Below are 8,790 nucleotides of genomic sequence, written 5' to 3' on the forward strand. Positions count from 1 at the left end.
ATGACATGTCACTGTCACAGTAAATACTTAAAACCTCCTAGCATGACAAGGAGTTGCTTGAGCCAAGTTGTGACTTTATCCATGCCATGCTTGCTATTGCTTGGAGTTGTGTCAGGTCTGGTTCATCTGGGAATGAATTGGAATGTTATGATCATCTTGTCATGTTGAGAGCTTAGAGTGTGAACACATTTTGGTAAAGGTAGCGATGAGAGGCCATGTAAGAGTGCATGGTGGGTAGTCGCCCTTAAGAACGAAGTCCTATGTATGTTATCTAAGAACAGTTACTACCACACATTGGGCTCTGGGTACTCCAAGCTCTCTCGACTTATTAATCACCCCGATCTCTATCCAGGAGTTGCAACTAGTTTCTAGTGTTTGTAGCTCATGTTATCTGTCTAGAAAGTGGTACCTGGCCAGGTGGGCTTGGGACAGACTAGGCATAGTGGCACGGTGTACCAAGTGGCCCCCGAATGGTGGGCTTGGGAATACCCTGCTAACATTATTTGGGGTCGTGATCGAAACTTCGGCCGGACTTCCCTTGTAGGTTCAGCCTCAGATAGGCAATAAACTTGGACAAGAGTCTTGTGTGGTTAGTCAGGGTATAGCCGACACCCTTGCCAGGCTTCCCCTTGAATGTTTTCGAGATACATGACGTGTATATGGTGGTAGGTGGTGAGAGCGTGTGTGAAGAAATACATTGCTGTAGGGTAATATGATCTATTTGAATTGATGCGACCACTCAAAGCGGATACTCTAAAATGCGCAAGATAAGCGTGAGTGCTATGGATGGCCTGCTCGTAGGGAGATGAGAGATAATCCATAGTAGTGTATTGTTGTGGTGATTAGTTGACTCATATGCGTTTACTGACCTCAAAGAAGTCGTTGGTAGTCGTAGTACAGGATAGCCACTAAGTCAAAGCCGGCTTGCTGCAACTAAACACCATAACACCCTTCTTGATAGTGATGCATAAGTTGATAGTTCTGATGTAAGTCTTGTTGAGTACCTTTGTAATCACGTTTGCTTAATTTATGTTTCTACAAAGAAGACTTTGGTCTCACTAGTAGTTCCGCGTGGACTTTAAGGAGTAGCTTTTATCCCAGCTATGATCTTGTACCCTTGCGAGGGTCTTGTAGATAGTCAGGATTCTCAGCCTTTTTCATTTGTAGTTGTCTGTACTCAGACATGTTATGCTTCCATTGCTTGTATGTGTTGTATGATGGATCATGCGACCCCTATTTGTAATATAATATTATGTTGGATCTTCTTAGCCTTTATCTTTATATGAGTTGTTGAGTTGTGTTGTGATGCCATGTTGTATAGCACATACTTTCTTGCTATGTGTGGGGTTCGACACTTAATTGTTTGCCTTTGGTAGGATTTCTTATGGGGAAATGCTCCCTAGTGCTTCCACTAAGCCATAGTAGTTCGCTACTGCTCCGGAACACTGGGGTTGGCCATCATGTATCCTTCTTTGTTCCTATGCCTGTCCCTTCGGGGAAATGTCACCATTGTTCCTTTAAGTCCTTGTAGCTTGCTACGACTTGGGTTGATACGTTGATGACGAACACGTTCATTGCTGGGTTACATATGTCTGTCCATGTACAACTGTTCCACCTTGGTTCACGACTAACCATGTCGACTCGGGTTGTCTATCATATGGATGCTAGTGACACAATCATATACATGACCCAAAAGGCGCAAACAGTCCCAAGGTAAGGTTGCAGTCGTGGGAATACCGTGCATGAGGCCGCCAAGTGATATGATGTGTTACATGCTAGATCAGTGTGATTTAGGATCCGGGTCCCGACTCTACAAACGTGTAGTAAATTGGACTCGGCACCCGTACCAACACTTCTACATCTTAGAAGGAATAGGTGCATAACACTCGAAGAGTTTGAAAATTTCGAGAAAGTGAAATTTTCTATTGGAGACTGAATACAATAATGAAGAACTAGACTAACTGGGTGCCACGACAAATTGTGCGATGCTCAGGGCAGTTCTGATATGGTGAGTCACACCACCACAATTTTTCCTCGTTGAGTTATCTTTCATTCGTGGTGATTGCTGTCCGTCCGAATGTATTTCACTCATAGCTTTCCTTTCAGGTGTTTGTGTTTCTTCGTTTGAGTGAAACAGGACCCTATTTTCCCTATTATGTATCTCCTCTGGTCTATGACGATCCATTGTGAACATACAATATCATCTGGTTTTGAATCTTTATCTGGTGTTCTTGAACACATTAAATCTTCGGTCTGAACTTAATCTATTTTGGCGAAAGCCGTCCAAAATTTGGGGTTTCCCGCCCAAGTTAGGACCACGTCTTCAGTTGCGGTTGCGACATGTTCTGCAACAACTACCACATTATCTGGTTCATTGAATCGCAAAAGTCCTCTGATTGTGGTCGTCCGATCAGATTTCTTGGATACGGTTATTTCTCCTCACATATAAATACTCAGCCACGCCCGTCCTCCTCTTTCGTTCTCTTTTCCTCTCCGTCACCTCCTCTTTCCAAATCCCTACCCGTACTGCTCCACCTTGAGCTCGACGATGATGATGACTATCTACGCCGCTTTACTGCCAGAAAGTGGTCGCCGGAGTCATCCATCACCACAACAGATCATCTCCTTCACTATTCCATCATAGTGGCTGCACACCATTGTGTTAGGGTATGTATAGTGCGAACTCATACTTCCTTCTTCTTGTTCGAGTTCATCCACTATAAATATTGAATGATTTTATGGTATTTTCTAGATCTGAACTGATAGGTTAATTGTGTGGATGCGGTTCGTAGTTGTCCCTCGCATCTCAATTTCAGACCTAGGGTTTGTGTCATGTCTCATACAAATGGAATGCTTAGCACTTTAACTAGTGATTCTTTCAAACCTACTAGTTTGTTCTACTGATTTCTTCATCTGAAACATTACTCAAAGTCTGCATCTACTTCTTCGAAAATAATGATTTGTTTCAAAATCTTCATTGTGTGATTTCATAACCTTGTCCGCATTTTCCCCTCGTATCTAATCTCATTCATGTGAAAATGCAATCTGTTTAATAGAGATGAAGATGTTGTTCTGGGACCTACTATTGAATCAAAAACTCTGAATGCCAACGACCAAATAGTAGGCTTATCAAGCAGCAAACGCAAGAGAGCATCTGATCCAAATAACAATGAGCAGAAAATGCTTCGGATAAAAAGAACAAGGGTGGCAGACTGCCATACACAAACACTGCTCAATATATCTCTCATTATAGGTACAACACTATCTAAGGGGAAAGCAAAAATTTGAAGGAAAGGCGCCATTAATGGATTCAGCATTACTGAGTGAGAAAATGGTTCAACTACGAGTTTGGTAATCCCCGGTTTGCTCAGAACTTTGCTTTCCATCCACTGTGGGGTGGCTATCATGCAATTTATTTCATAAAGCCAAGGGTCGAGAACTGAGACCTCCACCTTCTCCAAATCCTAATGAATCATCCATTCGCATGCCTAAATCATATCCTAGTGAGCTTGCAAAGCATCGATGAAATGCGATCAAGAAAGCTGAGAAGGCAACAAAGAAGGCTGCTCGCGAAGAAGAAAACCTTCACCTTCTAAAAGATGATATTGATAAGAAAAAGGCCGAAGGAAAATCTGAAGGACGCTCGAAACAAAAACATGATCCAAATGGTGTTGCATCTTCAAAGAAGAAGGCTGCACCGAGGAAGAAAAAGGTCCAGCCAGCTAATAATTTTGAAATGGATGACTCTTCGGATGTTGATGATCCTCCTCGGACTAAGGAAGAAGTTGCAGTTAACCTTAGCGAGCGAGTGAGTTTCACTATGTCTACCATGTTGCAAGACCCATCCGGCACCTCTAAATACTAAGATTCACAAGGCCCATCCTCACACAGTCACCATGGTGGAAAATTTCTATACCACTCCTGGTCTGAATGCAATAGATCTGAAGGACTTGGTTGTGGATGCACCAGTACGAACTGCCAAGCGAGGCGAAAGTATCCAAGCCTGGTTTGAAGAAGATCACTGCTCCTACTCCCAAGCAAGTTGCTCCTCAAGCTGATACTATGAAGGAAATAATCATGAAATTTGCTCCAACAATCACTCAACCTGTGGCTTCTATGCCTCCTCCCGAGCAAGTTCTTGTGCAGACAACTCCTGTTCAAGCATCTAATGCTCGTCACAGCTACTTTCACATATTCATCATGGAACAGCTTGATCGATTCATTTGAATCCTTTCAATGGAGAAGTGGCATCTTTGCCCATTCCCTCTGAAATTGTCGAACAAGCCATCGTGCTTGTGCAAGACATGCAAGAGGATGCTGCTGAAATCAATACTTTGTCTGACGAGCTACTTGACCCGGATGGTCAGATGATAAGAACCTCGTCAAAATTTATAATCAAAGAGCTCGAAGACTCATACAAAGATGTGAAGCGTGCCATTTCTCTCCTTCGCAACAGGCAGTTGCACTTTCACTCAGATTTGGATGAAATGGTTCAAAAGATTTGCAATGAACACCAAGCCAAAGCCACTGGTTATGATGATTTAGTCAAGGGCCATATTGATCATACTGCTAAAAAGGAGAAACAACGCAAGAAGGTTGCGAAGAAAAATGCACCTCCTTCTTCGAAGGAAAATTAACCAAAACCGACAGCTGCACCGTCACAGAAGGAATTGACTCCTGAGCCAGTCATTCCCTCGGAGCCTACTTCAAAGGACTCAGAAATTCCTCACTCTCTAAGGCTAATTGAAACAGTGCCTATGGTCTCCCCTGCTCGAGTTGAAAACCTTTGAAGTATTCTGCTTCTGAAGGAGGTGAAATTCCTCGCTCCGAGACCCATGCTCCTCCTCCTCAAGATGCTCCAATAGTCTTGGATCCACTTGTGGATGAGCAACAACACATTCTAGTGGAAAACCTAGTACCACCTCTTGCAAAAGATTCAGCCTCAGTACCTCCCGAAGCTAAACCAATTCAACAACAAACTGCATCTGAAGCACCACCGTCTATAGCCCCAACTCAATCACCGCACAAATTGACTGTTGATAACACTGCGAGAACTAATGAAGCTGGTCCCTCCTAAAGGAAATCAGTCTCTCCTCATTATCTAGACTCGATCATGTACGGTGATGATTTTCTCTCTCCTTAGGAAGAACTCAGTACACTAACCCTCATGAGGAATTACCAATGTTTTTAGTTGGTGCTCGCACGAAAGATCCCCTGTTCAACATAAATGTGCATCCTAAATTCTTTCAAGAAAGCCCTTATGATGGATTGTGCATATCAGAATCCCCCCGGTCTCGTACAAAGGAACAAGCAATCAATTATTATCGTGGGCTCTATGAAAGGAAAAAGATGTTCCCTCATGAATATTTCAATATCCCTGCAATGCGAAACATTGGATGTTTCAATCAGCTGCTTCAAGACTTGGATGATTCCCTCAAGTTCTATGCCACTTTGTACATCACTAGTGATGAATTTGACAATCGAAGTGGATCTTGGAATGGATGACAGAAGGGAAACAAATAAAATGCACTTCAACAGATTTCATTTCGCACTTTCATTGTCATCACTTTGAGCATGACAACAATGAAATTCGTGTGCACAACATTGATGTGATTTGTGATGAAGATTTTTGGTGTACCATGGACCAAGACAAGATTTGCGATTATACCGGTCCTCCACTTCCTGGGCACTTAACCTTCGAGAACCAGACTTTGTACCACATGTTGTCCTACACAATCTGCCCATTGGCTAGTATGAATGCCGACAAGACCATCTATGATGTTCTTCGCAGTGCCATCTACACCATTTCAGAAAGATACATATTCGATATTGAAGACATGTTTCTTCGCATTCTGAAAGATTCTGCTCAGTATCCATTCTACGTTAAAGTCTTCGTGCCATGGAGTCCAAAGGTGATTGACCATGCAATGGGCACAATGTATCTGGCGAAGGGAAGCCACAAAAGCTTCATATCTCTCGTTCGCGATACATTACAAGCCATGGAAGATTTTACTTCGAGCAAATAACCAGTGTCACCTAAAGATTACCATAAGAAACTTGATGGTCCACAAGTTCCTCGGCATGATCGAATGTTTTCTCTAGAGCCGCCATCACAACTGGAAGTCATTTTGTGCATGCAACAACTACTTCTGCAATATATCACTGAAGAAAGGCAAGAGAAATAGAATCTCGCCTCCGAGCTAAATGCTATAAACAATCACACTAGGCTGATGCATCTGATCGCTGATGAAAACAAGAAGAGGCTCTGGAAATTACTTCGCAAGTTCTTTACCAAGAAACAACTCTTGAATGTAAACCTTCAAGAGTTGTATGATTACATCGACAATGTCACAACCCTAGCTCAGCCCCTGTAGTCTTTCCCTGATCATCATGTTTAAGATTCAAATGAATCTGAATTGGGGATGTTCAAACCCTAGCATTAAATCAACTCAACTAGGGTGGATTAAATCTTTTTCAATAAACCCAAAATGTCCCTAAGAAAAGTTCATGATTTCTGGTTAAGGTGGAAACCTCTGCCAAAAATGATGAATATATTCTTAGATCATTTTTGGATTTTTGAATTAAATAATATTGTATTTCACTTTGGGCATTTAAATACTATAAACAATTTAAGTGCTCAAATAATTCTGAAACTAAATGTGAGTCACTGGAATAATCCATAGAGAGTCCGCAAATTATTTCAGGAGTTTACAAAATTGGTTAGTATTTTTAGTAATTCAAAACAGAGGAAAAGAAATAGAAAAACAGAAAGAATTAGAAAAAGGTAGAGAGAGAGACAGAATTACCTGGCGCTCACCTGGCAACCCATCTGGCATGCCCAGCCCACCACCTGGCCCCTGCCAGTCACCCCTTTCCTCGCGCCAGAAGGATGGGAGGCGCGTGCCCGACGCGCGCGCCCACGCGCCGGCCATCTCCTCCTTGTCTGCCTTCCAACCGACCCTCAGGACAATGCCATGCCACCCCGCAGAACCCCCTCGACCCCTTCCTCATCCTCATGTCTCCTCTGCCTCTCTTCCCCGCTCTTCTCGCTCGCGTCCAAGAACGCTGACGAGCACCAGCGTGTCCACCGGGCTCCCCTCGTCCCTCTGCCTGCTCCAACGGATTCGCCTCGACCACCTCTTCCTCCTAGCTAAGCAACGCACCGCGGGAAGCTCTGCATCACCTCCACGCCAACGTCTTCAACCCCGGGCGCCGCCGATCACCGACTCTGATTCACCCTTTTCAGCGCCTCCCTGAGCCCACTGGCCTGTTCTGTGAGTCCGCCGTGAGCACCTCGTCGTTTCCCCTCTCTTCTCCCCCTTCATTACGTTAGCCATCGCTACCATCGAGCCCGAGAGCTCGGCTCCGCTGGTGATGTCGCCACCGTGGCCTGAGCTCGACCCAGCAATGCCCTTGCACTACATCTTGCTCATGGTGCCTCCAAGAGGACGCCTAGCCCCTTTGCAAACTCGCCTACTTGCTCTAGCGCCGCACCCCGAGCGGGCAGTAGCTCCGAGCGCCGCCCCGCTTACCGTCGTGAGCGATTCCAGCCACCTTAGCACCACCCACCACCATCGGTCGACACGCCTTGTCGTGCAACATCTGCAGGATCCAGCCGCGCGAGCTCCCGTCGCTAGAGTCGGCTGGACGGGCAACCCCATCGAGTCCCGATTAGCATCGGCAGCTAACCGCTGTTTTGGATGATGTGGACACGTCATTAAGGGCTAATGCACCACTAATTAAACCCCACAGACACCGACAGTGGACCCCACCGCATTAATTAAGTATGAGATTTAGTTCTGTTTTGGATTAGATTAAGTACATTGGGCCCTGACTGTCAGGGTTGACCTGCCTAGTCAGCGTTGACCTGGTCCCACTGGTCAGCCTTTGTTTAGGCCTTAATACACTGACATGCGGGACCCACAGGTCAGCTTTGACCTGGAACGGTCTGTTGACCAGTGACATCCGCAAGACGTGTTGCTGATGCAGTAATGTTTTCTGGGATTTTAAATAAATCAGAAATGATTTATTTATTTCAGAAAATGTTCAAACTTCTAACAATCATAGAAAATCAACCGTAACTCCAAATGAAATAATTTATATATGAAAAATTATCAGAAAAATCCAATCTATCCATATAAAGCATTGTCATGCATGTTTGAAAAACTTATGACTACTGTTTAGGACAATTCAGTTAAATGGCATTTAAGAAATCACATATGAAGTGTGAATTTGAATCTTTGATTCAAACCAACTTCATTTAATCTGGTTGCTAGTTGCATTAGCTCAGACCACAACATATTGCCATGTCATAATCATGCATCATATTGTGCATTTCATTGATTGTGTTCCTTCTTTGTTTATCGGTGTTGTTCCCTCTCGATAGACGCGTTCTGATGATTTGATCAATGACACCGATGAAGAGTTATACTATCTTTAGAAGTGCTAGGAAAGCAATACCCCCTTGTTCATGCCGATACAATCCCACTCTCTTGCTCTTGCTCTCTTTTACTGCATTAGGACAACAACGATTCAACTGTTACATGATACGGTAGTTGAACCCTTTTCCTCTGCATGACCTGTCATTGCCACAGTAAAAGATGAAACCCACTAGCATGAGTAGGAGTTGTTTGAGCCCTGATGTGCCTACTCATTCATGTTTATTTTTCATGCCTGCTACTGCTTGTTGAGTTAGGTCTGATTCATCGGGGATGAATTGGAATGTTGTGAATATGTCCTATTGTTAAGAGCTAAGTGTGTGAACACAATTTGGTAAAGGTAGCGATGAGA

Source organism: Triticum dicoccoides, chromosome 6B, assembly GCF_002162155.2.
Source record: "Triticum dicoccoides isolate Atlit2015 ecotype Zavitan chromosome 6B, WEW_v2.0, whole genome shotgun sequence".
Taxonomy (NCBI): domain Eukaryota; kingdom Viridiplantae; phylum Streptophyta; class Magnoliopsida; order Poales; family Poaceae; genus Triticum; species Triticum dicoccoides.